This window comes from Pseudophryne corroboree, chromosome 2 (assembly GCF_028390025.1).
Source record: "Pseudophryne corroboree isolate aPseCor3 chromosome 2, aPseCor3.hap2, whole genome shotgun sequence".
Classification (NCBI taxonomy): Eukaryota; Metazoa; Chordata; class Amphibia; order Anura; family Myobatrachidae; genus Pseudophryne; species Pseudophryne corroboree.
Window position 1 is genome coordinate 225375648 of NC_086445.1, and position 27616 is coordinate 225403263.

Below are 27616 nucleotides of genomic sequence, written 5' to 3' on the forward strand. Positions count from 1 at the left end.
GTCATCCATTAAGTATTCTATTATCCATCTACATTCTAATCCTGTGGTGCATTTTAGTTTTGCAGTTTACTGACACAGTGTCCACCAGTATACTATATATAGCAGTACGGTAGGCCACTGCTGTACCTACCTCTGTGTCGTCACTCGTCATCCATTAAGTATTCTATTATCCATCTACATTCTAATCCTGTGGTGCATTTTAGTTTTGCAGTTTGCTGACACAGTGTCCACCAGTATACTATATATAGCAGTACGGTAGGCCACTGCTGTACCTACCTCTGTGTCGTCACTCGTCATCCATTAAGTATACTATTATCCATCTACATTCTAAACCTGTGATGCATTTTAGTTTTGCAGTTTGCTGACACAGTGTCCACCAGTATACTATATATAGCAGAACAGTAGGCCACTGCTGTACCTACCTCTGTGTCGTCACTCGTCTTCCATTAAGTATACTATTATCCATCTACATTCTATACCTGTGGTGCATTTTAGTTTTGCAGTTTGCTGACACAGTGTCCACCAGTATACTATATATAGCAGTACGGTAGGCCACTGCTGTACCTACCTCTGTGTCGTCACTCGTCATCCATTAAGTATACTATTATCCATCTACATTCTATACCTGTGGTGCATTTTAGTTTGCTGACAGTGTCCACCAGTATACTATATATAGCAGTACGGTAGGCCACTGCTGTACCTACCTCTGTGTCGTCACTCGTCATCCATTAAGTATACTATTATCCATCTACATTCTATACCTGTGGTGCATTTTAGTTTTGCAGTTTGCTGACACAGTGTCCACCAGTATACTATATATAGCAGTACGGTAGGCCACTGCTGTACCTACCTCTGTGTCGTCACTCGTCTTCCATTAAGTATACTATTATCCATCTACATTCTATACCTGTGGTGCATTTTAGTTTTGCAGTTTGCTGACACAGTGTCCACCAGTATACTATATATAGCAGTACGGTAGGCCACTGCTGTACCTACCTCTGTTTCGTCACTCGTCATCCATTAAGTATACTATTATCCATCTACATTCTATACCTGTGGTGCATTTTAGTTTTGCAGTTTGCTGACAGTGTCCACCAGTATACTATATATAGCAGTACGGTAGGCCACTGCTGTACCTACCTCTGTGTCGTCACTCGTCATCCATTAAGTATACTATCCATCTACATTCTATACCTGTGGTGCATTTTAATTTTGCAGTTTACTGACACAGTGTCCACCAGTATACTATATATAGCAGTACGGTAGGCCACTGCTGTACCTACCTCTGTGTCGTCACTCGTCATCCATTAAGTATACTATTATCCATCTACATTCTAAACCTGTGGTGCATTTTAGTTTTGCAGTTTGCTGACACAGTGTCCACCAGTATACTATATATAGCAGTACAGTAGGCCACTGCTGTACCTACCTCTGTGTCGTCACTCGTCTTCCATTAAGTATACTATTATCCATCTACATTCTATACCTGTGGTGCATTTTAGTTTTGCAGTTTGCTGACACAGTGTCCACCAGTATACTATATATAGCAGTACGGTAGGCCACTGCTGTACCTACCTCTGTGTCGTCACTCGTCATCCATTAAGTATACTATTATCCATCTACATTCTATACCTGTGGTGCATTTTAGTTTTGCAGTTTGCTGACAGTGTCCACCAGTATACCATATATAGCAGTACGGTAGGCCACTGCTGTACCTACCTCTGTGTCGTCACTTGTCATCCATTAAGTATACTATTATCCATCTACATTCTATACCTGTGGTGCATTTTAGTTTTGCAGTTTGCTGACACAGTGTCCACCAGTATACTATATATAGCAGTACGGTAGGCCACTGCTGTACCTACCTCTGTGTCGTCACTCGTCTTCCATTAAGTATACTATTATCCATCTACATTCTATACCTGTGGTGCATTTTAGTTTTGCAGTTTGCTGACACAGTGTCCACCAGTATACTATATATAGCAGTACGGTAGGCCACTGCTGTACCTACCTCTGTTTCGTCACTCGTCATCCATTAAGTATACTATTATCCATCTACATTCTATACCTGTGGTGCATTTTAGTTTTGCAGTTTGCTGACAGTGTCCACCAGTATACTATATATAGCAGTACGGTAGGCCACTGCTGTACCTACCTCTGTGTCGTCACTCGTCATCCATTAAGTATACTATCCATCTACATTCTATACCTGTGGTGCATTTTAGTTTTGCAGTTTACTGACACAGTGTCCACCAGTATACTATATATAGCAGTACGGTAGGCCACTGCTGTACCTACCTCTGTGTCGTCACTAGTCATCCATTAAGTATTCTATTATCCATCTACATTCTAATCCTGTGGTGCATTTTAGTTTTGCAGTTTGCTGACACAGTGTCCACCAGTATACTATATATAGCAGTACGGTAGGCCACTGCTGTACCTACCTCTGTGTCGTCACTCGTCATCCATTAAGTATACTATTATCCATCTACATTCTAAACCTGTGATGCATTTTAGTTTTGCAGTTTGCTGACACAGTGTCCACCAGTATACTATATATAGCAGAACAGTAGGCCACTGCTGTACCTACCTCTGTGTCGTCACTCGTCTTCCATTAAGTATACTATTATCCATCTACATTCTATACCTGTGGTGCATTTTAGTTTTGCAGTTTGCTGACACAGTGTCCACCAGTATACTATATATAGCAGTACGGTAGGCCACTGCTGTACCTACCTCTGTGTCGTCACTCGTCATCCATTAAGTATACTATTATCCATCTACATTCTATACCTGTGGTGCATTTTAGTTTTGCAGTTTGCTGACAGTGTCCACCAGTATACTATATATAGCAGTACGGTAGGCCACTGCTGTACCTACCTCTGTGTCGTCACTCGTCATCCATTAAGTATACTATTGTCCATCTACATTCTATACCTGTGGTGCATTTTAGTTTTGCAGTTTGCTGACACAGTGTCCACCAGTATACTATATATAGCAGTACGGTAGGCCACTGCTGTACCTACCTCTGTGTCGTCACTCGTCTTCCATTAAGTATACTATTATCCATCTACATTCTATACCTGTGGTGCATTTTAGTTTTGCAGTTTGCTGACACAGTGTCCACCAGTATACTATATATAGCAGTACGGTAGGCCACTGCTGTACCTACCTCTGTTTCGTCACTCGTCATCCATTAAGTATACTATTATCCATCTACATTCTATACCTGTGGTGCATTTTAGTTTTGCAGTTTGCCGACAGTGTCCACCAGTATACTATATATAGCAGTACGGTAGGCCACTGCTGTACCTACCTCTGTGTCGTCACTCGTCATCCATTAAGTATACTATCCATCTACATTCTATACCTGTGGTGCATTTTAGTTTTGCAGTTTACTGACACAGTGTCCACCAGTATACTATATATAGCAGTACGGTAGGCCACTGCTGTACCTACCTCTGTGTCGTCACTCGTCATCCATTAAGTATACTATTATTCATCTACATTCTAATCCTGTGGTGCATTTTAGTTTAGCAGTTGGCTGACACAGTGTCCACCAGTATACTATATATAGCAGTACGGTAGGCCACTGCTGTACCTACCTCTGTGTCGTCACTCGTCTTCCATTAAGTATACTATTATCCATCTACATTCTATACCTGTGGTGCATTTTAGTTTTGCAGTTTGCTGACACAGTGTCCACCAGTATACTATATATAGCAGTACGGTAGGCCACTGCTGTACCTACCTCTGTGTCGTCACTCGTCATCCATTAAGTATACTATTATCCATCTACATTCTATACCTGTGGTGCATTTTAGTTTTGCAGTTTGCTGACACAGTGTCCACCAGTATACTATATATAGCAGTACGGTAGGCCACTGCTGTACCTACCTCTGTGTCGTCACTCGTCTTCCATTAAGTATACTATTATCCATCTACATTCTATACCTGTGGTGCATTTTAGTTTTGCAGTTTGCTGACACAGTGTCCACCAGTATACTATATATAGCAGTACGGTAGGCCACTGCTGTACCTACCTCTGTGTCGTCACTCGTCATCCATTAAGTATACTATTATCCATCTACATTCTATACCTGTGGTGCATTTTAGTTTTGCTGTTTGCTGACAGTGTCCACCAGTATACTATATATAGCAGTACGGTAGGCCACTACTGTACCTACCTCTGTGTCGTCACTCGTCATCCATTAAGTATACTATTATCCATCTACATTCTATACCTGTGGTGCATTTTAGTTTTGCAGTTTGCTAACACAGTGTCCACCAGTATACTATATATAGCAGTACGGTAGGCAACTGCTGTACCTACCTCTGTGTCGTCACTCGTCTTCCATTAAGTATACTATTATCCATCTACATTCTATACCTGTGGTGCATTTTAGTTTTGCAGTTTGCTGACAGTGTCCACCAGTATACTATATATAGCAGTACGGTAGGCAACTGCTGTACCTACCTCTGTGTCGTCACTCGTCATCCATTAAGTATACTATCCATCTACATTCTATACCTGTGGTGCATTTTAGTTTTGCAGTTTGCTGACACAGTGTCCACCAGTATACTATATATAGCAGTACGGTAGGCCACTGCTGTACCTACCTCTGTGTCGTCACTCGTCATCCATTAAGTATACTATTATCCATCTACATTCTAATCCTGTGGTGCATTTTAGTTTAGCAGTTGGCTGACACAGTGTCCACCAGTATACTATATATAGCAGTACGGTAGGCCACTGCTGTACCTACCTCTGTGTCGTCACTCGTCTTCCATTAAGTATACTATTATCCATCTACATTCTATACCTGTGGTGCATTTTAGTTTTGCAGTTTGCTGACACAGTGTCCACCAGTATACTATATATAGCAGTACGGTAGGCCACTGCTGTACCTACCTCTGTGTCGTCACTCGTCATCCATTAAGTATACTATTATCCATCTACATTCTATACCTGTGGTGCATTTTAGTTTTGCAGTTTGCTGACACAGTGTCCACCAGTATACTATATATAGCAGTACGGTAGGCCACTGCTGTACCTACCTCTGTGTCGTCACTTGTCATCCATTAAGTATACTATTATCCATCTACATTCTATACCTGTGGTGCATTTTAGTTTTGCAGTTTGCTGACAGTGTCCACCAGTATACTATATATAGCAGTACGGTAGGCCACTGCTGTACCTACCTCTGTGTCGTCACTCGTCATCCATTAAGTATACTATTATCCATCTACATTCTATACCTGTGGTGCATTTTAGTTTTGCAGTTTGCTGACACAGTGTCCACCAGTATACTATATATAGCAGTACGGTAGGCCACTGCTGTACCTACCTCTGTCGTCACTCGTCTTCCATTAAGTATACTATTATCCATCTACATTCTATACCTGTGGTGCATTTTAGTTTTGCAGTTTGCTGACACAGTGTCCACCAGTATACTATATATAGCAGTACGGTAGGCCACTGCTATACCTACCTCTGTTTCGTCACTCGTCATCCATTAAGTATACTATTATCCATCTACATTCTATACCTGTGGTGCATTTTAGTTTTGCAGTTTGCTTACAGTGTCCACCAGTATACTATATATAGCAGTACGGTAGGCCACTGCTGTACCTACCTCTGTGTCGTCACTCGTCATCCATTAAGTATACTATCCATCTACATTCTATACCTGTGGTGCATTTTAGTTTTGCAGTTTACTGACACAGTGTCCACCAGTATACTATATATAGCAGTACGGTAGGCCACTGCTGTACCTACCTCTGTGTCGTCACTCGTCATCCATTAAGTATACTATTATCCATCTACATTCTAATCCTGTGGTGCATTTTAGTTTAGCAGTTGGCTGACACAGTGTCCACCAGTATACTATATATAGCAGTACGGTAGGCCACTGCTGTACCTACCTCTGTGTCGTCACTCGTCTTCCATTAAGTATACTATTATCCATCTATATTCTATACCTGTGGTGCATTTTAGTTTTGCAGTTTGCTGACACAGTGTCCACCAGTATACTATATATAGCAGTACGGTAGGCCACTGCTGTACCTACCTCTGTGTCGTCACTTGTCATCCATTAAGTATACTATTATCCATCTACATTCTAAACCTGTGGTGCATTTTAGTTTTGCAGTTTGCTGACAGTGTCCACCAGTATACTATATATAGCAGTACGGTAGGCCACTGCTGTACCTACCTCTGTGTCGTCACTCGTCATCCATTAAGTATACTATTATCCATCTACATTCTATACCTGTGGTGCATTTTAGTTTTGCAGTTTGCTGACAGTGTCCACCAGTATACTATATATAGCAGTACGGTAGGCCACTGCTGTACCTACCTCTGTGTCATCACACGTCATCCATTAAGTATACTATCCATCTACATTCTATACCTGTGGTGCATTTTAGTTTTGCAGTTTGCTGACACAGTGTCCACCAGTATACTATATATAGCAGTACGGTAGGCCACTGCTGTACCTACCTCTGTGTCGTCATCCAATAAGTATACTATTATCTATCTACATTCTATACCTGTGGTGCATTTTAGTTTTGCAGTTTGCTGACACAGTGTCCACCAGTATACTATATATAGCAGTACGGTAGGCCACTGCTGTACCTACCTCTGTGTCGTCACTCGTCATCCATTAAGTATACTATTATCCATCTACATTCTATACCTGTGGTGCATTTTAGTTTTGCAGTTTGCTGACACAGTGTCCACCAGTATACTATATATAGCAGTACGGTAGGCCACTGCTGTACCTACCTCTGTGTCGTCATCCATTAAGTATACTGTTATCCATCTACATTCTATACCTGTGGTGCATTTTAGTTTTGCAGTTTGCTGACACAGTGACCACCAGTATACTATATATAGCAGTACGGTAGGCAACTGCTGTACCTACCTCTGTGTCGTCACTCGTCTTCCATTAAGTATACTATTATCCATCTACATTCTATACCTGTGGTGCATTTTAGTTTTGCAGTTTGCTGACACAGTGTCCACCAGTATACTATATATAGCAGTACGGTAGGCCACTGCTGTACCTACCTCTGTGTCGTCACTCGTCATCCATTAAGTATACTATTATCCATCTACATTCTATACCTGTGGTGCATTTTAGTTTTGCAGTTTGCTGACAGTGTCCACCAGTATACTATATATAGCAGTACGGTAGGCCACTGCTGTACCTACCTCTGTGTCGTCACTCGTCATCCATTAAGTATACTGTTATCCATCTACATTCTATACCTGTGGTGCATTTTAGTTTTGCAGTTTGCTGACACAGTGTCCACCAGTATACTATATATAGCAGTACGGTAGGCCACTGCTGTACCTACCTCTGTGTCGTCACTCGTTTTCCATTAAGTATACTATTATCCATCTACATTCTATACCTGTGGTGCATTTTAGTTTTGCAGTTTGCTGACACAGTGTCCACCAGTATACTATATATAGCAGTACGGTAGGCCACTGCTGTACCTACCTCTGTTTCGTCACTCGTCATCCATTAAGTATACTATTATCCATCTACATTCTATACCTGTGGTGCATTTTAGTTTTGCAGTTTGCTGACAGTGTCCACCAGTATACTATATATAGCAGTACGGTAGGCCACTGCTGTACCTACCTCTGTGTCGTCACTCGTCATCCATTAAGTATACTATCCATCTACATTCTATACCTGTGGTGCATTTTAGTTTTGCAGTTTACTGACACAGTGTCCACCAGTATACTATATATAGCAGTACGGTAGGCCACTGCTGTACCTACCTCTGTGTCGTCACTCGTCATCCATTAAGTATTCTATTATCCATCTACATTCTAATCCTGTGGTGCATTTTAGTTTTGCAGTTTGCTGACAGTGTCCACCAGTATACTATATATAGCAGTACGGTAGGCCACTGCTGTACCTACCTCTGTGTCGTCACTCGTCATCCATTAAGTATACTATTATCCATCTACATTCTAAACCTGTGATGCATTTTAGTTTTGCAGTTTGCTGACACAGTGTCCACCAGTATACTATATATAGCAGTACGGTAGGCCACTGCTGTACCTACCTCTGTGTCGTCACTCGTCATCCATTAAGTATACTATTATCCATCTACATTCTATACCTGTGGTGCATTTTAGTTTTGCAGTTTGCTGACAGTGTCCACCAGTATACTATATATAGCAGTACGGTAGGCCGCTGCTGTACCTACCTCTGTGTCATCACTCGTCATCCATTAAGTATACTATTATCCATCTACATTCTATACCTGTGGTGCATTTTAGTTTTGCAGTTTGCTGACACAGTGTCCACCAGTATACTATATATAGCAGTACGGTAGGCCACTGCTGTACCTACCTCTGTGTCGTCATCCATTAAGTATACTATTATCTATCTACATTCTATACCTGTGGTGCATTTTAGTTTTGCAGTTTGCTGACACAGTGTCCACCAGTATACTATATATAGCAGTACGGTAGGCCACTGCTGTACCTACCTCTGTGTCGTCACTCGTCTTCCATTAAGTATACTATTATCCATCTACATTCTATACCTGTGGTGCATTTTAGTTTTGCAGTTTGCTGACACAGTGTCCACCAGTATACTATATATAGCAGTACGGTAGGCCACTGCTGTACCTACCTCTGTGTCGTCACTTGTCATCCATTAAGTATACTATTATCCATCTACATTCTATACCTGTGGTGCATTTTAGTTTTGCAGTTTGCTGACAGTGTCCACCAGTATACTATATATAGCAGTACGGTAGGCCACTGCTGTACCTACCTCTGTGTCGTCACTCGTCATCCATTAAGTATACTATTATCCATCTACATTCTATACCTGTGGTGCATTTTAGTTTTGCAGTTTGCTGACACAGTGTCCACCAGTATACTATATATAGCAGTACGGTAGGCCACTGCTGTACCTACCTCTGTCGTCACTCGTCTTCCATTAAGTATACTATTATCCATCTACATTCTATACCTGTGGTGCATTTTAGTTTTGCAGTTTGCTGACACAGTGTCCACCAGTATACTATATATAGCAGTACGGTAGGCCACTGCTATACCTACCTCTGTTTCGTCACTCGTCATCCATTAAGTATACTATTATCCATCTACATTCTATACCTGTGGTGCATTTTAGTTTTGCAGTTTGCTTACAGTGTCCACCAGTATACTATATATAGCAGTACGGTAGGCCACTGCTGTACCTACCTCTGTGTCGTCACTCGTCATCCATTAAGTATACTATCCATCTACATTCTATACCTGTGGTGCATTTTAGTTTTGCAGTTTACTGACACAGTGTCCACCAGTATACTATATATAGCAGTACGGTAGGCCACTGCTGTACCTACCTCTGTGTCGTCACTCGTCATCCATTAAGTATACTATTATCCATCTACATTCTAATCCTGTGGTGCATTTTAGTTTAGCAGTTGGCTGACACAGTGTCCACCAGTATACTATATATAGCAGTACGGTAGGCCACTGCTGTACCTACCTCTGTGTCGTCACTCGTCTTCCATTAAGTATACTATTATCCATCTATATTCTATACCTGTGGTGCATTTTAGTTTTGCAGTTTGCTGACACAGTGTCCACCAGTATACTATATATAGCAGTACGGTAGGCCACTGCTGTACCTACCTCTGTGTCGTCACTTGTCATCCATTAAGTATACTATTATCCATCTACATTCTAAACCTGTGGTGCATTTTAGTTTTGCAGTTTGCTGACAGTGTCCACCAGTATACTATATATAGCAGTACGGTAGGCCACTGCTGTACCTACCTCTGTGTCGTCACTCGTCATCCATTAAGTATACTATTATCCATCTACATTCTATACCTGTGGTGCATTTTAGTTTTGCAGTTTGCTGACAGTGTCCACCAGTATACTATATATAGCAGTACGGTAGGCCACTGCTGTACCTACCTCTGTGTCATCACACGTCATCCATTAAGTATACTATCCATCTACATTCTATACCTGTGGTGCATTTTAGTTTTGCAGTTTGCTGACACAGTGTCCACCAGTATACTATATATAGCAGTACGGTAGGCCACTGCTGTACCTACCTCTGTGTCGTCATCCAATAAGTATACTATTATCTATCTACATTCTATACCTGTGGTGCATTTTAGTTTTGCAGTTTGCTGACACAGTGTCCACCAGTATACTATATATAGCAGTACGGTAGGCCACTGCTGTACCTACCTCTGTGTCGTCACTCGTCATCCATTAAGTATACTATTATCCATCTACATTCTATACCTGTGGTGCATTTTAGTTTTGCAGTTTGCTGACACAGTGTCCACCAGTATACTATATATAGCAGTACGGTAGGCCACTGCTGTACCTACCTCTGTGTCGTCATCCATTAAGTATACTGTTATCCATCTACATTCTATACCTGTGGTGCATTTTAGTTTTGCAGTTTGCTGACACAGTGACCACCAGTATACTATATATAGCAGTACGGTAGGCAACTGCTGTACCTACCTCTGTGTCGTCACTCGTCTTCCATTAAGTATACTATTATCCATCTACATTCTATACCTGTGGTGCATTTTAGTTTTGCAGTTTGCTGACACAGTGTCCACCAGTATACTATATATAGCAGTACGGTAGGCCACTGCTGTACCTACCTCTGTGTCGTCACTCGTCATCCATTAAGTATACTATTATCCATCTACATTCTATACCTGTGGTGCATTTTAGTTTTGCAGTTTGCTGACAGTGTCCACCAGTATACTATATATAGCAGTACGGTAGGCCACTGCTGTACCTACCTCTGTGTCGTCACTCGTCATCCATTAAGTATACTGTTATCCATCTACATTCTATACCTGTGGTGCATTTTAGTTTTGCAGTTTGCTGACACAGTGTCCACCAGTATACTATATATAGCAGTACGGTAGGCCACTGCTGTACCTACCTCTGTGTCGTCACTCGTTTTCCATTAAGTATACTATTATCCATCTACATTCTATACCTGTGGTGCATTTTAGTTTTGCAGTTTGCTGACACAGTGTCCACCAGTATACTATATATAGCAGTACGGTAGGCCACTGCTGTACCTACCTCTGTTTCGTCACTCGTCATCCATTAAGTATACTATTATCCATCTACATTCTATACCTGTGGTGCATTTTAGTTTTGCAGTTTGCTGACAGTGTCCACCAGTATACTATATATAGCAGTACGGTAGGCCACTGCTGTACCTACCTCTGTGTCGTCACTCGTCATCCATTAAGTATACTATCCATCTACATTCTATACCTGTGGTGCATTTTAGTTTTGCAGTTTACTGACACAGTGTCCACCAGTATACTATATATAGCAGTACGGTAGGCCACTGCTGTACCTACCTCTGTGTCGTCACTCGTCATCCATTAAGTATTCTATTATCCATCTACATTCTAATCCTGTGGTGCATTTTAGTTTTGCAGTTTGCTGACAGTGTCCACCAGTATACTATATATAGCAGTACGGTAGGCCACTGCTGTACCTACCTCTGTGTCGTCACTCGTCATCCATTAAGTATACTATTATCCATCTACATTCTAAACCTGTGATGCATTTTAGTTTTGCAGTTTGCTGACACAGTGTCCACCAGTATACTATATATAGCAGTACGGTAGGCCACTGCTGTACCTACCTCTGTGTCGTCACTCGTCATCCATTAAGTATACTATTATCCATCTACATTCTATACCTGTGGTGCATTTTAGTTTTGCAGTTTGCTGACAGTGTCCACCAGTATACTATATATAGCAGTACGGTAGGCCGCTGCTGTACCTACCTCTGTGTCATCACTCGTCATCCATTAAGTATACTATTATCCATCTACATTCTATACCTGTGGTGCATTTTAGTTTTGCAGTTTGCTGACACAGTGTCCACCAGTATACTATATATAGCAGTACGGTAGGCCACTGCTGTACCTACCTCTGTGTCGTCATCCATTAAGTATACTATTATCTATCTACATTCTATACCTGTGGTGCATTTTAGTTTTGCAGTTTGCTGACACAGTGTCCACCAGTATACTATATATAGCAGTACGGTAGGCCACTGCTGTACCTACCTCTGTGTCGTCACTCGTCTTCCATTAAGTATACTATTATCCATCTACATTCTATACCTGTGGTGCATTTTAGTTTTGCAGTTTGCTGACACAGTGTCCACCAGTATACTATATATAGCAGTACGGTAGGCCACTGCTGTACCTACCTCTGTGTCGTCATCCATTAAGTATACTGTTATCCATCTACATTCTATACCTGTGGTGCATTTTAGTTTTGCAGTTTGCTGACACAGTGTCCACCAGTATACTATATATAGCAGTACGGTAGGCCACTGCTGTACCTACCTCTGTGTCGTCACTCGTCATCCATTAAGTATACTATTATCCATCTACATTCTATACCTGTGGTGCATTTTAGTTTTGCAGTTTGCTGACAGTGTCCACCAGTATACTATATATAGCAGTACGGTAGGCCACTGCTGTACCTACCTCTGTGTCGTCACTCGTCATCCATTAAGTATACTATTATCCATCTACATTCTATACCTGTGGTGCATTTTAGTTTTGCAGTTTGCTGACACAGTGTCCACCAGTATACTATATATAGCAGTACGGTAGGCCACTGCTGTACCTACCTCTGTGTCGTCACTCGTCTTCCATTAAGTATACTATTATCCATCTACATTCTATACCTGTGGTGCATTTTAGTTTTGCAGTTTGCTGACACAGTGTCCACCAGTATACTATATATAGCAGTACGGTAGGCCACTGCTGTACCTACCTCTGTTTCGTCACTCGTCATCCATTAAGTATACTATTATCCATCTACATTCTATACCTGTGGTGCATTTTAGTTTTGCAGTTTGCTGACAGTGTCCACCAGTATACTATATATAGCAGTACGGTAGGCCACTGCTGTACCTACCTCTGTGTCGTCACTCGTCATCCATTAAGTATACTATCCATCTACATTCTATACCTGTGGTGCATTTTAGTTTTGCAGTTTACTGACACAGTGTCCACCAGTATACTATATATAGCAGTACGGTAGGCCACTGCTGTACCTACCTCTGTGTCGTCACTCGTCATCCATTAAGTATTCTATTATCCATCTACATTCTAATCCTGTGGTGCATTTTAGTTTTGCAGTTTGCTGACACAGTGTCCACCAGTATACTATATATAGCAGTACGGTAGGCCACTGCTGTACCTACCTCTGTGTCGTCACTCGTCATCCATTAAGTATACTATTATCCATCTACATTCTAAACCTGTGATGCATTTTAGTTTTGCAGTTTGCTGACACAGTGTCCACCAGTATACTATATATAGCAGAACAGTAGGCCACTGCTGTACCTACCTCTGTGTCGTCACTCGTCTTCCATTAAGTATACTATTATCCATCTACATTCTATACCTGTGGTGCATTTTAGTTTTGCAGTTTGCTGACACAGTGTCCACCAGTATACTATATATAGCAGTACGGTAGGCCACTGCTGTACCTACCTCTGTGTCGTCACTCGTCTTCCATTAAGTATACTATTATCCATCTACATTCTATACCTGTGGTGCATTTTAGTTTTGCAGTTTGCTGACACAGTGTCCACCAGTATACTATATATAGCAGTACGGTAGGCCACTGCTGTACCTACCTCTGTGTCGTCACTCGTCATCCATTAAGTATACTATTATCCATCTACATTCTATACCTGTGGTGCATTTTAGTTTTGCAGTTTGCTGACAGTGTCCACCAGTATACTATATATAGCAGTACGGTAGGCCACTGCTGTACCTACCTCTGTGTCGTCACTCGTCATCCATTAAGTATACTATTATCCATCTACATTCTATACCTGTGGTGCATTTTAGTTTTGCAGTTTGCTGACACAGTGTCCACCAGTATACTATATATAGCAGTACGGTAGGCCACTGCTGTACCTACCTCTGTTTCGTCACTCGTCATCCATTAAGTATACTATTATCCATCTACATTCTATACCTGTGGTGCATTTTAGTTTTGCAGTTTGCTTACAGTGTCCACCAGTATACTATATATAGCAGTACGGTAGGCCACTGCTGTACCTACCTCTGTGTCGTCACTCGTCATCCATTAAGTATACTATCCATCTACATTCTATACCTGTGGTGCATTTTAGTTTTGCAGTTTACTGACACAGTGTCCACCAGTATACTATATATAGCAGTACGGTAGGCCACTGCTGTACCTACCTCTGTGTCGTCACTCGTCATCCATTAAGTATACTATTATCCATCTACATTCTAATCCTGTGGTGCATTTTAGTTTAGCAGTTGGCTGACACAGTGTCCACCAGTATACTATATATAGCAGTACGGTAGGCCACTGCTGTACCTACCTCTGTGTCGTCACTCGTCTTCCATTAAGTATACTATTATCCATCTACATTCTATACCTGTGGTGCATTTTAGTTTTGCAGTTTGCTGACACAGTGTCCACCAGTATACTATATATAGCAGTACGGTAGGCCACTGCTGTACCTACCTCTGTGTCGTCACTCGTCATCCATTAAGTATACTATTATCCATCTACATTCTATACCTGTGGTGCATTTTAGTTTTGCAGTTTGCTGACACAGTGTCCACCAGTATACTATATATAGCAGTACGGTAGGCCACTGCTGTACCTACCTCTGTGTCGTCACTTGTCATCCATTAAGTATACTATTATCCATCTACATTCTATACCTGTGGTGCATTTTAGTTTTGCAGTTTGCTGACAGTGTCCACCAGTATACTATATATAGCAGTACGGTAGGCCACTGCTGTACCTACCTCTGTGTCGTCACTCGTCATCCATTAAGTATACTATTATCCATCTACATTCTATACCTGTGGTGCATTTTAGTTTTGCAGTTTGCTGACACAGTGTCCACCAGTATACTATATATAGCAGTACGGTAGGCCACTGCTGTACCTACCTCTGTGTCGTCACTCGTCTTCCATTAAGTATACTATTATCCATCTACATTCTATACCTGTGGTGCATTTTAGTTTTGCAGTTTGCTGACACAGTGTCCACCAGTATACTATATATAGCAGTACGGTAGGCCACTGCTGTACCTACCTCTGTTTCGTCACTCGTCATCCATTAAGTATACTATTATCCATCTACATTCTATACCTGTGGTGCATTTTAGTTTTGCAGTTTGCTTACAGTGTCCACCAGTATACTATATATAGCAGTACGGTAGGCCACTGCTGTACCTACCTCTGTGTCGTCACTCGTCATCCATTAAGTATACTATCCATCTACATTCTATACCTGTGGTGCATTTTAGTTTTGCAGTTTACTGACACAGTGTCCACCAGTATACTATATATAGCAGTACGGTTGGCCACTGCTGTACCTACCTCTGTGTCGTCACTCGTCATCCATTAAGTATACTATTATCCATCTACATTCTAATCCTGTGGTGCATTTTAGTTTAGCAGTTGGCTGACACAGTGTCCACCAGTATACTATATATAGCAGTACGGTAGGCCACTGCTGTACCTACCTCTGTGTCGTCACTCATCTTCCATTAAGTATACTATTATCCATCTATATTCTATACCTGTGGTGCATTTTAGTTTTGCAGTTTGCTGACACAGTGTCCACCAGTATACTATATATAGCAGTACGGTAGGCCACTGCTGTACCTACCTCTGTGTCGTCACTTGTCATCCATTAAGTATACTATTATCCATCTACATTCTAAACCTGTGGTGCATTTTAGTTTTGCAGTTTGCTGACACAGTGTCCACCAGTATACTATATATAGCAGTACGGTAGGCCACTGCTGTACCTACCTCTGTGTCGTCACTCGTCATCCATTAAGTATACTATTATCCATCTACATTCTATACCTGTGGTGCATTTTAGTTTTGCAGTTTGCTGACAGTGTCCACCAGTATACTATATATAGCAGTACGGTAGGCCACTGCTGTACCTACCTCTGTGTCATCACTCGTCATCCATTAAGTATACTATCCATCTACATTCTATACCTGTGGTGCATTTTAGTTTTGCAGTTTGCTGACACAGTGTCCACCAGTATACTATATATAGCAGTACGGTAGGCCACTGCTGTACCTACCTCTGTGTCGTCATCCATTAAGTATACTATTATCTATCTACATTCTATACCTGTGGTGCATTTTAGTTTTGCAGTTTGCTGACACAGTGTCCACCAGTATACTATATATAGCAGTACGGTAGGCCACTGCTGTACCTACCTCTGTGTCGTCACTCGTCATCCATTAAGTATACTATTATCCATCTACATTCTATACCTGTGGTGCATTTTAGTTTTGCAGTTTGCTGACACAGTGTCCACCAGTATACTATATATAGCAGTACGGTAGGCCACTGCTGTACCTACCTCTGTGTCGTCATCCATTAAGTATACTGTTATCCATCTACATTCTATACCTGTGGTGCATTTTAGTTTTGCAGTTTGCTGACACAGTGTCCACCAGTATACTATATATAGCAGTACGGTAGGCCACTGCTGTACCTACCTCTGTGTCGTCACTCGTCATCCATTAAGTATACTATTATCCATCTACATTCTAAACCTGTGGTGCATTTTAGTTTTGCGCAGTAAATATAGTAGTAGGCCATTGCTATTGATACTGGCATATAATTCCACACATTAAAAAATGGAGAACAAAAATGTGGAGGTTAAAGGGAAAGATCAAGATCCACTTCCACCTCGTGCTGAAGCTGCTGCCACTAGTCATGGCCGAGACAATGAAATGCCATCAACGTCGTCTGCCAAGGCCGATGCCCAATGTCACAGTAGAGAGCATGTAAAATCCAAACAACAAAAGTTCAGTAAAATGACCCAAAATTCAAAATTAAAATCGTCTGAGGAGAAGCGTAAACTTGCCAATATGCCATTTACGACACGGAGTGGCAAGGAACGGCTGAGGCCCTGGCCTATGTTCATGGCTAGTGGTTCAGCTTCACATGAGGATGGAAGCACTCATCCTCTCGCTAGAAAAAAGAAAAGACTTAAGCTGGCAAAAGCACAGCAAAGAACTGTGCGTTCTTCTAAATCGCAAATCCCCAAGGAGAGTCCAATTGTGTCGGTTGCGATGCCTGATCTTCCCAACACTGGACGGGAAGAGCTTGCGCCTTCCACCATTTGCACGCCCCCTGCAAGTGCTGGAAGGAGCACCCACAGTTCAGTTCCTGATAGTCAAATTGAAGATGTCACTGTTGAAGTACACCAGGATGAGGATATGGGTGTTGCTGGCGCTGGGGAGGAAATTGACAAGGAGGATTCTGATGGTGAGGTGCTTTGTTTAAGTCAGGCACCCGGGGAGACACCTGTTGTCCGTGGGAGGAATATGGCCATTGACATGCCTGGTCAACATACAAAAAAAATCAGCTCTTCGGTGTGGAATTATTTCAACACAAATGCGGACAACAGGTGTCAAGCCGTGTGTTGCCTTTGTCAAGCTGTAATAAGTAGGGGTAAGGACGTTAACCACCTCGGAACATCCTCCCTTATACGTCACCTGCAGCGCATTCATTATAAGTCAGTGACAAGTTCAATAACTTTGGGTGACAACGGAAGCAGTCCACTGACCACTAAATCCCTTCCTCTTGTAACCAAGCTCCTGCAAACGACACCACCAACTCCCTCAGTGTCAATTTCCACCTTACCCAGGAAAGCCAATAGTCCTGCAGGCCATGTCACTGTCAAGTCTGACGAGTCCTCTCCTGCCTGGGATTCCTCCGATGCATCCTTGAGTGTAACACCTACTGCTGCTGGCGCTGCTGTTGTTGCTGCTGGGAGTCGATCGTCATCCAAGAGGGGAAGTCGGAAGACCACTTGTATTACTTCCAGTAAGCAATGTCCAACAGTCCTTTGCGAGGAAGATGAAATATCACAGCAGTCATCCTGCTGCAAAGCAGATAACTCAGGCCTTGGCAGCCTGGGCGGTGAGAAACGTGGTTCCGGTATCCATCGTTAATTCAGAGGCAACTATAGACTTGATTGAGGTACTGTGTCCCCGGTACCAAATACCATCTAGGTTCCATTTCTCTAGGCAGGCGATACCGAAAATGTACACAGACCTCAGAAAAAGACTCACCAGTGTCCTAAAAAATGCAGTTGTACCCAATGTCCACTTAACCACGGACATGTGGACAAGTGGAGCAGGGCAGACTCAGGACTATATGACTGTAACAGCCCACTGGGTGGATGTATTGCCTCCCGCAGCAAGAACAGCAGCGGCGGCACCAGTAGCAGCATCTCGCAAACGCCTGGTAACCAGGTGGAATTCAACCCACTATATGCTTCAAAGGATGGAGGAGCAGCAAAAGGCCACTCAAGCCTATACATCTGCCCACGATATAGGCAAAGGAGGGGGAATGCACCTGACTCAAGCGCAGTGGAGAATGATTTCAACGTTGTGCAAGGTTCTGCAACCCTTTGAACTTGCCACACGTGAAGTCAGTTCAGACACTGCCAGCCTGAGTCAGGTCATTCCCCTCATCAGGCTTTTGCAGAAGAAGCTGGAGACATTGAAGGAGGAGCTAAAACAGAGCGATTCCGCTAGGCATGTGGGACTTGTGGATGGAGCCCTTAATTCGCTTAACCAGGATTCACGGGTGGTCAATCTGTTGAAATCAGAGCACTACATTTTGGCCACCGTGCTCGATCCTAGATTTAAAACCTACGTTGTATCTCTCTTTCCGGCAGACACAAGTCTGCAGAGGTTCAAAGACCTGCTGGTGAGAAAATTGTCAAGTCAAGCGGAACGTGACCCGTCAACATCTCCTCCTTCACATTCTCCCGCAACTGGGGGTGCGAGGAAAAGGCTAAGAATTCCTAGCCCACCCGCTGGCGGTGATGCAGGGCAGTCTGGAGCGAGTGCCACTGCCGACATCTGGTCCGGACTGAAGGACCTGCCAATGATTACTGACATGTCGTCTACTGTCACTGCATATGATTCTCTCACCATGGAAAGAATGGTGGAGGATTATATGAGTGACCGCATCCAAGTAGGCACGTCAGACAGTCCGTGCGTATACTGGCAGGAAAAAGAGGCAATTTTGAGGCCCTTGCACAAACTGGCTTTATTCTACCTAAGTTGCCCTCCCTCCAGTGTGTACTCCGAAAGAGTGTTTAGTGCAGCCGCTCACCTTGTCAGCAATCGGCGTACGAGGTTACTTCCAGAAAATGTGGAGAAGATGATGTTCATCAAAATGAATTATAATCAATTCCTTCGTGGAGACATTCACCAGCAGCAATTGCCTCCAGAAAGTACACGGGGACCTGAGATGGTGGATTCCAGTGGGGACGAATTAATAATCTGTGAGGAGGGGGATGTACACAGTGAAAGGGGTGAGGAATCGGAGGATGATGATGAGGTGGACATCTTGCCTCTGTAGAGCCAGTTTGTGCAAGGAGAGATTGATTGCTTCTTTTTTGGTGGGGGCCCAAACCAACCAGTCATTTCAGTCACAGTCATGTGGCAGACCCTGTCGCTGAAATGATGGGTTCGTTAAAGTGTGCATGTCCTGTATATACAACATAAGGGTAGGTGGGAGGGCCCAAGGACAATTCCATCTTGCACCTCTTTTTTCTTTCATTTTTCTTTGCATCATGTGCTGTTTGGGGACAATTTTTTGGAAGTGCCATCCTGTCTTGATTGACACTGCAGTGCCACTCCTAGATGGGCCAGGTGTTTGTATCGGCCACTTGTGTCGCTTAGCTTAATCACACAGCCACCTTGGTGCACCTCTTTTTTTCTTTGCATCATGTGCTGTTTGGGGACTATTTTTTGGAAGTGCCATCCTGTCTTGATTGACACTGCAGTGCCACTCCTAGATGGGCCAGGTGTTTGTGTCGGCCACTTGTGTCACTTAGCTTAGTCAAACAGCCACCTTGGTGCGCCTCTTTTTTTCTTTTCATCATGTGCTGTTTGGGGACAATTTTTTGGAAGTGCCATCCTGTCTTGATTGACACTGCAGTGCCACTCCTAGATGGGCCAGGTGTTTGTGTCGGCCACTTGTGTCGCTTAGCTTAGTCACACAGCCACCTTGGTGCGCCTCTTTTTTTCTTTTCATCATGTGCTGTTTGGGGACAATTTTTTGGAAGTGCCATCCTGTCTTGATTGACACTGCAGTGCCACTCCTAGATGGGCCAGGTGTTTGTGTCGGCCACTTGTGTCGCTTAGCTTAGTCAAACAGCCACCTTGGTGCGCCTCTTTTTTTTTTGCATCATGTGCTGTTTGGGGACTATTTTTTAAATCGGCCATCCTGCCTGACACTGCAGTGCCACTCCTAGATGGGCCAGGTGTTTGTGTCGGCCACTTGGGTCGCTTAGCTTAGCCATCCAGCGACCTCGGTGCAAATTGTAGGTCTAAAAATAATATTGTGAGGTGTGAGGTGTTCAGAATAGACTGGAAATGAGTGGAAATTATGGTAATTGAGGTTAATAATACTATGGGATCAAAATGACCCCCGAATTCTATGGCTTAAGCTGTTTTTTAGGGGTTTTTGAAAAAAAACACCCGAATCCAAAACACACCCGAATCAGACAAAAAATTTGTGTGAGGTTTTGCCAAAACGCGTCCGAATCCAAAACACGGCCGCGGAACCGATTAAAAAACCAAAACACAAAACCCGAAAAATGTCCGGTACACATCACTAGTTTATTTCCCAGATCACTGACTTTAAAGAGAATTATCACCAGAGTATGATTAATGTAATTGAGGTATACAAATCTAGGGGGTTTTGAGGACAAGCCCTGTGAATTTGGGTACTGATCATGATCCACTTTATACCATTATTGTCATGCTACCAGTCTTACATTGACATGTATTGATGGCTATGTCATGCTGTAAAATGATTGTCTTCAGTAGGGGACAGGAAAGCTGTCAGAAAAATACTGCAGGAAAATCTGTTTCAGTTCAGAATTGCACTTTTAACTGTACTTTGCCTTAGGAGGACAGAAGGGAATGTAAGCTCTCGTGAGCAGGACCCTCTTCCCTCATCTGCTTATCCTTTGCTTACTTTAATAATCTTCGACTGCACCAAGTCCCACAGTCTTCTGCCACCCTAATAGTTATTTCAGAGTCATCTGCTGATGTAGCTATGTTTATTTACCCAGGTTCAGGGTAAATAAACATATATTATATAAATAAGACATATAATTATTGTATATTGTATTGTATATATTGTATATTGTATTGTATATTGTATTGTATATAATTATTGTATATTATTGTATATATTATATAAATAAGACATATAAATAAGACATATATTAATATATTGCAGAGTTTCCTACCCTCCCTCATTCTGCAGGAGACTCCCTGAAGTAGCAACAATCTCCCTCACTCCCTCAATAGACCAGCAATCTCCCCATTATATAGCTGTTACATTCTTGGGGAAAAGATAAATTAGAGATATATACATTCAAATGGGATCATCAGTGCCATTTCCCTGTATTGGTTATAAGACACAATGATCCCTATGGCTACATACATTTTAAATAAGGTTTCTCATGGCCACTTACAGTATATGTGTTTACAGTATACTAACTTTGGGGCTCATTTACCTTTTGATGTAAGTCATTTTCATGACACGCCTCTCAGATGTATCAGTACACGTCCGCGCTTATAGGTGTTCATTTCACAATCTCCCTGAAATGCTTTTTCAAAAGTAGGCAAGTATGATATATTGTCTTCAACTGTAAGTCCCGGTTTTCCTGTTTTGATTATTTGTTTATGTACTCTGTAGTTGGGCGCTGCGGATCCCTTGTGGCGCCATGTAAATCAAGGATTATAGATAGTAAATAAACAAATAAGGGGTCTATCCGGAGCTTGCAGGATGCTCTTCCAGGCCAGGAAGTAGGTTTTAATTCAAATACAGGTTGAGTATCCCATATCCAAATATTCTGAAATACGGAATATTCCGAAATACGGACTTTTTTGAGTGAGAGTGAAATAGTGAAACCTTTGTTTTTTGATGGCTCAATGTACACAAACTTTGTTTAATACACAAAGTTATTAATAATATTGTATTAAATGACCTTCAGGCTGTGTGTATAAGGTGTATATGAAACATAAATGAATTGTGTGAATGTACACACACTTTGTTTAATGCACAAAGTTATAAAAAATATTGGCTAAAATGACCATCAGGCTGTGTGCATAAGGTGTATATGAAACATAAATGCATTCTGTGCTTAGATTTAGGTCCCATCACCATGATATCTCATTATGGTATGCAATTATTCCAAAATACGGAAAAATCCGATATCCAAAATACCTCTGGTCCCAAGCATTTTGGATAAGGGATACTCAACCTGTATAGTAATATGGACCAAGTTTACAATGATATATAGTCCAAGTTCACAAATACAGTAGGTGTTTTTGTGCTTAATGAATTGTACCTTTCACCTGTATAATCTGCAATTCTGATGGCGTAAAACTGGCAGTCGATTTGATTTTGCAAGCCTCCTATAAAGAAAGCAATAAAAGTATTACTATATAAATTTGTCTAATACCTCACGGTCATTTTAACCCTTGTTTTTCTCCATCCATCTGTGTCCATGCGTTGCACTGTTATCAGATACAAAACATGTAATTTCCTGCTCTCCGTCTGGTGCCATTGTCTATTTATCCCGTTATCGTTTGTGGCTGATCTGTCTGCCCCTCTCTAACCCGGCACATTGTCTACCTTTCCTTCTATACGATGACAATGCCTTCCAATGCACTACTGTATTCCATATCAGTATAATTTGTGATGCTCAACAATGCAATGTTATAACAAATTATAATATTGTGTAATTTAGTGTAGCTTATGTATTATATTAATACTTTTAGGCTTCACGTATTACCATAACACTGTAGAGTGTAAGTCTATAATAGCTTTACTTAGAGTACAACGACCTGGTCACAGGACTCCTCTACAACTAATAGCCTTATTATCCACGCCAGAAGATACATTATGCCTTGTATAATCTACTTGCCTCTACGATCCTCTATTTTAGATCTTCTCTCTTTTGATTCATGTGCCCTTTTCTATTTGCACCATTACGTTTTTTCCTTCTAATGTTTCTTGTCTACTTGAATAATTCTTGCCTTCATATTAAGTGTTTATTTCTCTCTGCTAGTTATACCTCTATTCATCTTTTGGTTGTGCTGCCTTTTCCGTAATGTCTCTCTCCTCCTTTGCATCTCCTCGGCTATCGTTTACTTCCCAGCCTGAAAAGGAAATCCGTGATAAACAGAGAATTGGGAACAAATCCATGCTTTCATGGGACAATTATGAAGTGGCCTATTTTGGAAGGTCTTTTAAAGTCCTAAGAGCTTCTCCATCTTTCCTATATCATGTCTTTGTCACATTGGTAATTGTGTCTTCCAACCTCCAGGCTCATTCTTGCTGTACACAGCACTGTATTAGCCTTTTGATTTTCTTTATTTATTTTTTTAACTTTTAGCCAGCAGCCTCCTCCTGAAAAGAAAAGCAATTGTACTTAAACAAAGCAATCTGCCATCCATCTGCGTGCAGCAGGCTCCATGCTCAAAGTCGTGTCAAGGTTGCATAGTTCTGTTTATATGGATGGAAGGGCAGGAATTGTGTTTTTCAGATGAAAAAGTTAAAGGATCAGTGTGAGGATACAAATCATATCATATCTGGGGACGCATGTGGCCAGGGATGAGAAAAGGATGCACCACGTAATCACCTATTCTATAGATGGCTTAGGCCTGAAATCTGTGTGGGTGAATAAAAGGTCAGACATGTGACCTAGGAAGATGTTCTCTATTAATATTTTTCCAAGCTTTCACCTCTTACAAGCAATTTTGCACTACATGGCTTGGAAAATGTAAAGATCTTTATGATTATTATCAAGCGGCCTCGTATTCCCATCTTATAACTAAGGTATATTATATATGATATTTTGGATTATGGTTGAATTTATTAGCAAGCTTTTACATATATTGGAGTTGATGCAGAGTTAGCAGTAAAAAGGGTGTACACAGAGGGCACAGAAAAACAGCATATTTATATGCTGAATGGAACTCTAGATGTGTACATCCAGGGACAGTTAGAGCGGCTGCCGGTGCCCGCATAGGGATAACCGGCAGCCGCTGCACAGATATAGACTACTAACATCAACCCTACAGTACATCCCTTTCCCTCTCCCGGTGGGTAGAAAGCTGCTCACTTCCCCTTGCTTGCCACACAGATCACTCACCTCAACCACAAATTCTCCCCCCAGACATAGACCACTAACATCAACCCTACACCCTTTCCCCTACACCCCGCAACAGACCACTCATACTCACATTCTCCTCCTGGATCGCTGCACCTCACTCATCATCTCGTTCTCATCCGCTAAGCTTCTCTTCCTGGGGGATGTGCGACGCTGGATTGGAGCACCTGCGATGTCAGTGTTGCACAAACATGCCCACAGGTACACTTCTGGGATCACTGTCTGCCAATCCCAGCGCTTTGTTGCACAAGAAGCGCAGGGGGACATCTGTTTCTGCTGCTGCAAGGATGGTCCTCCAACAAGCCTGGTACTGGGTATTTAGTACCCCCTTCTCTGCGCCCCTGCATATATCTCTGCATCAGCAGCAGATACACCTTGTTCACCAACAGTCATCATTATCAATGTGTTCTTGCATCTGCCCTTTACTAAGTGCAAAAGATATTCCGGGTGTGGTTCATCAAATCGACAGTGTCTAGGTCGACAATGTTTAGGTCGACCACTATAGGTCGACAGTCACTAGGTCGACATGGATGGAAGGTCGACAGGGTTTCTAGGTCGACATGTGCTAGGTCGACAGGTCTAAAGGTCGACATGAGGAATTTTTTTTTTTTTTGGTATAGTTTTCTTCGTAGAGTGACCGGGATCCCAAATTAGTGCACCGCGTCCCCTCGCATGGCGCGCTTCACTCGCCATGCTTCGGGCATGGTGCCTTCGCTCCGCTACCGCTTCGCTCGGCACAGATTACCGTTCCAATCGTAGTCCACGTGGATTGTTAAGTATGAAAAAATTCAAAAAAATAAAAATTTTTTGAAAAACTCATGTCGACCTTTAGACCTGTCGACCTAGCACATGTCGACCTAGAAACCCTGTCGACCTTCCATCCATGTCGACCTAGTGACTGTCGACCTATAGTGGTCGACCTAAACATTGTCGACCTAGACACTGTCGATCTTCAGACCGGATCCCAGATATTCCTTCTAACAGGAATGTAAAAAAATAAAAAAATAACTCACCAGGTACTCTGTCATGTTTCATGGTAATAGCAATAAAACATTTTTTTTTTCTAAAGGTGGTTCCCTTAGGGATGATTCTCTTTTACAAACAAATGAAATACAATCCATTTCAATCTGAAATTGCACTTCTGACACGGGAAGAGTTAAAACTGCTTGACCCTTCCTCTGTTTTTGTAACCTACTGTTTGATTTCCCTAAACATTTGTCCTTGCTGTGTATTTATTTGAAACCACGGTAGTCCTATCTGGTTATGTCTCATTACTCATTGGTACAAAAGGAAAATAAACTCAGAAAGAAATTGTAATAAGAAGTAGTCAGCCCGGCATCCTTCTTACTTCCCGTGTTTCAGCGGCTGTGCCTAAACATGTTTTCCATCGGCTAATAAATAGGCCGGAGAAAGTGACCGCTCTGTGGTATAATAAGCAAGAATGGAATCCGTGTTTTTCTTTTCATTCTTCCAGTCTCCAAGGCAATTTTCTGTCAGAAGCATCATTTTCATCTGCTCTCAAACTCACTCTCTCACTTTGTATCATCTTCGCTTTAACACATTCATTGCTGCAGTACTGGAAGGAGGAATGGAAAGGGAACAGATGTTCTTCCAGCCACAAAATACCAGTCAGCTTTTCCGTTTCATTATTGCAACTTTGCTTTTATGCCTATTCCTGCTGAAGTGAATCTACATTTTAAATGGAACTTAGATAAGCTGAAGGCTGCATAAGCCTGAGGCCATATAAGCGATCAACTTTTTGTGATTGGTTGTTAAATGACTAAGCAGTTGCTAGGCAGATCAGTTTTCCCGGTTGGGTTTTTTCCTATTGGATTAGAGGGTTGTGCATCAATATGAAGAGGAGGGTCTTAGGTTAGTATATAAGGGGTGGCCATTTTGCCAGACTTCCTCTTGCCATTCAGTTTTGCCCAGGAAGGATAAGTATATAATACTGCTTGTTCTCCTTGCTATAAACTTATTGTATTTCATTTGCCTTCACTGGGCATTATATAGCACGCTTGCCCCTTCTCTGTGCAGTGTATTTGTTTTGTGGCAGACTTATCCTCCCCCTGCCATGCCTCGTCCTCGACGCTCAGCCCCCCCCCCCCGGCGCCTCGTGGATGCGGGGAGTTCCCTCCGCTCCCGCTCCCCGAGCGTCGCGCCTCAGAGTGGCCTTTCCCCCGCTGCAGACAGGCGGCGGGGGCGGGCAGTTACAGCCCGCTCCCCTGCCGCTCGGAGACGGGTGGCCAGCGGCCGCTCGTCACGTGGTTCCGGGGCGCGCGGCTCGGCCGAGCCGCGCACCCCGGCGCTCGCAGCGGGACGGGCCTCTCCTCGCCCTCCTGCTCCGGGCGCCTTCAGGCCTCCTCCGCCTCCTGCCAGCAGCCGCTTGATGCATGGCGCAGGTGCGCGCGACCCGGCCGGGCCGCGCGCCCCGGCGCCTCCCGCGGCACATACGTCCCCTCACCCTCTCTCCTGCAGTGCTGACGGCTCTCTTCCTCCATCCCCGCTTATGGCTCTCGGCGGCGTCCTGGTGGCACAGGACGACCGCGGCGGAGCTGCGGGGGGTGAGGGGGGGGTCAATGTGCAGGGGAATATGAGCCCAGGACAGCGGGTAGCGGCTCCCGCTGTCCCTGGGACAATACAGGACCACACACTACCCTCTGCCAACGAGGGGTCTAGCGCACCCCAGGTGATTTGTGATAACGGGGGGCACCTTGGATCTGGGGTGGCTGGGGCGGGGGACGTGGCAGCGGCTGCCGCCACACCCGCCCCGGCGGCAACTACATGGCAGTGTTTCCCCCCGGCCTCAGGGGCCTACTCGGGCGCCCCCTGGGCGTCAGCTGCCCCGCCGCCATTAACGGCGCCCTCACTTACAGGGTATCAAACTCCTCCCCACGCCCTCCACGGTCCTTTGCAATGCGGGTCCACGCAGGCATCCGTCTCGGCGGCTTATTTTACGCACGGCGGGGCGCTTGCGGTAACAGCGCAGCAAGGCTTCGCGGGGAGCCAGTCCTTCCCCGGGGGGTTTGCGTGGCCTCCGGCTCCAGCATTCCCCTTAGCCGCCAGTATGCCTTCCATGGGTTTCATGACGGTGTCCGGCACACAGTTTTCCCCGTGTGGGGCCAGCGCGGGCGCCGGCGTGCAGTCCACATGGTCGGTCGGTGGACCCCGAGTCGCGGTGCCCTTGCCGGCCTTTGCGGGCCTGCAGCCAGGACAGGCACCGGGCGGTGGGTATCAGGTGGCACAGGGTTGGCCCCCTCTCCCGGCGCCCCCTCAGTTCCTTCCGGCATCATACGG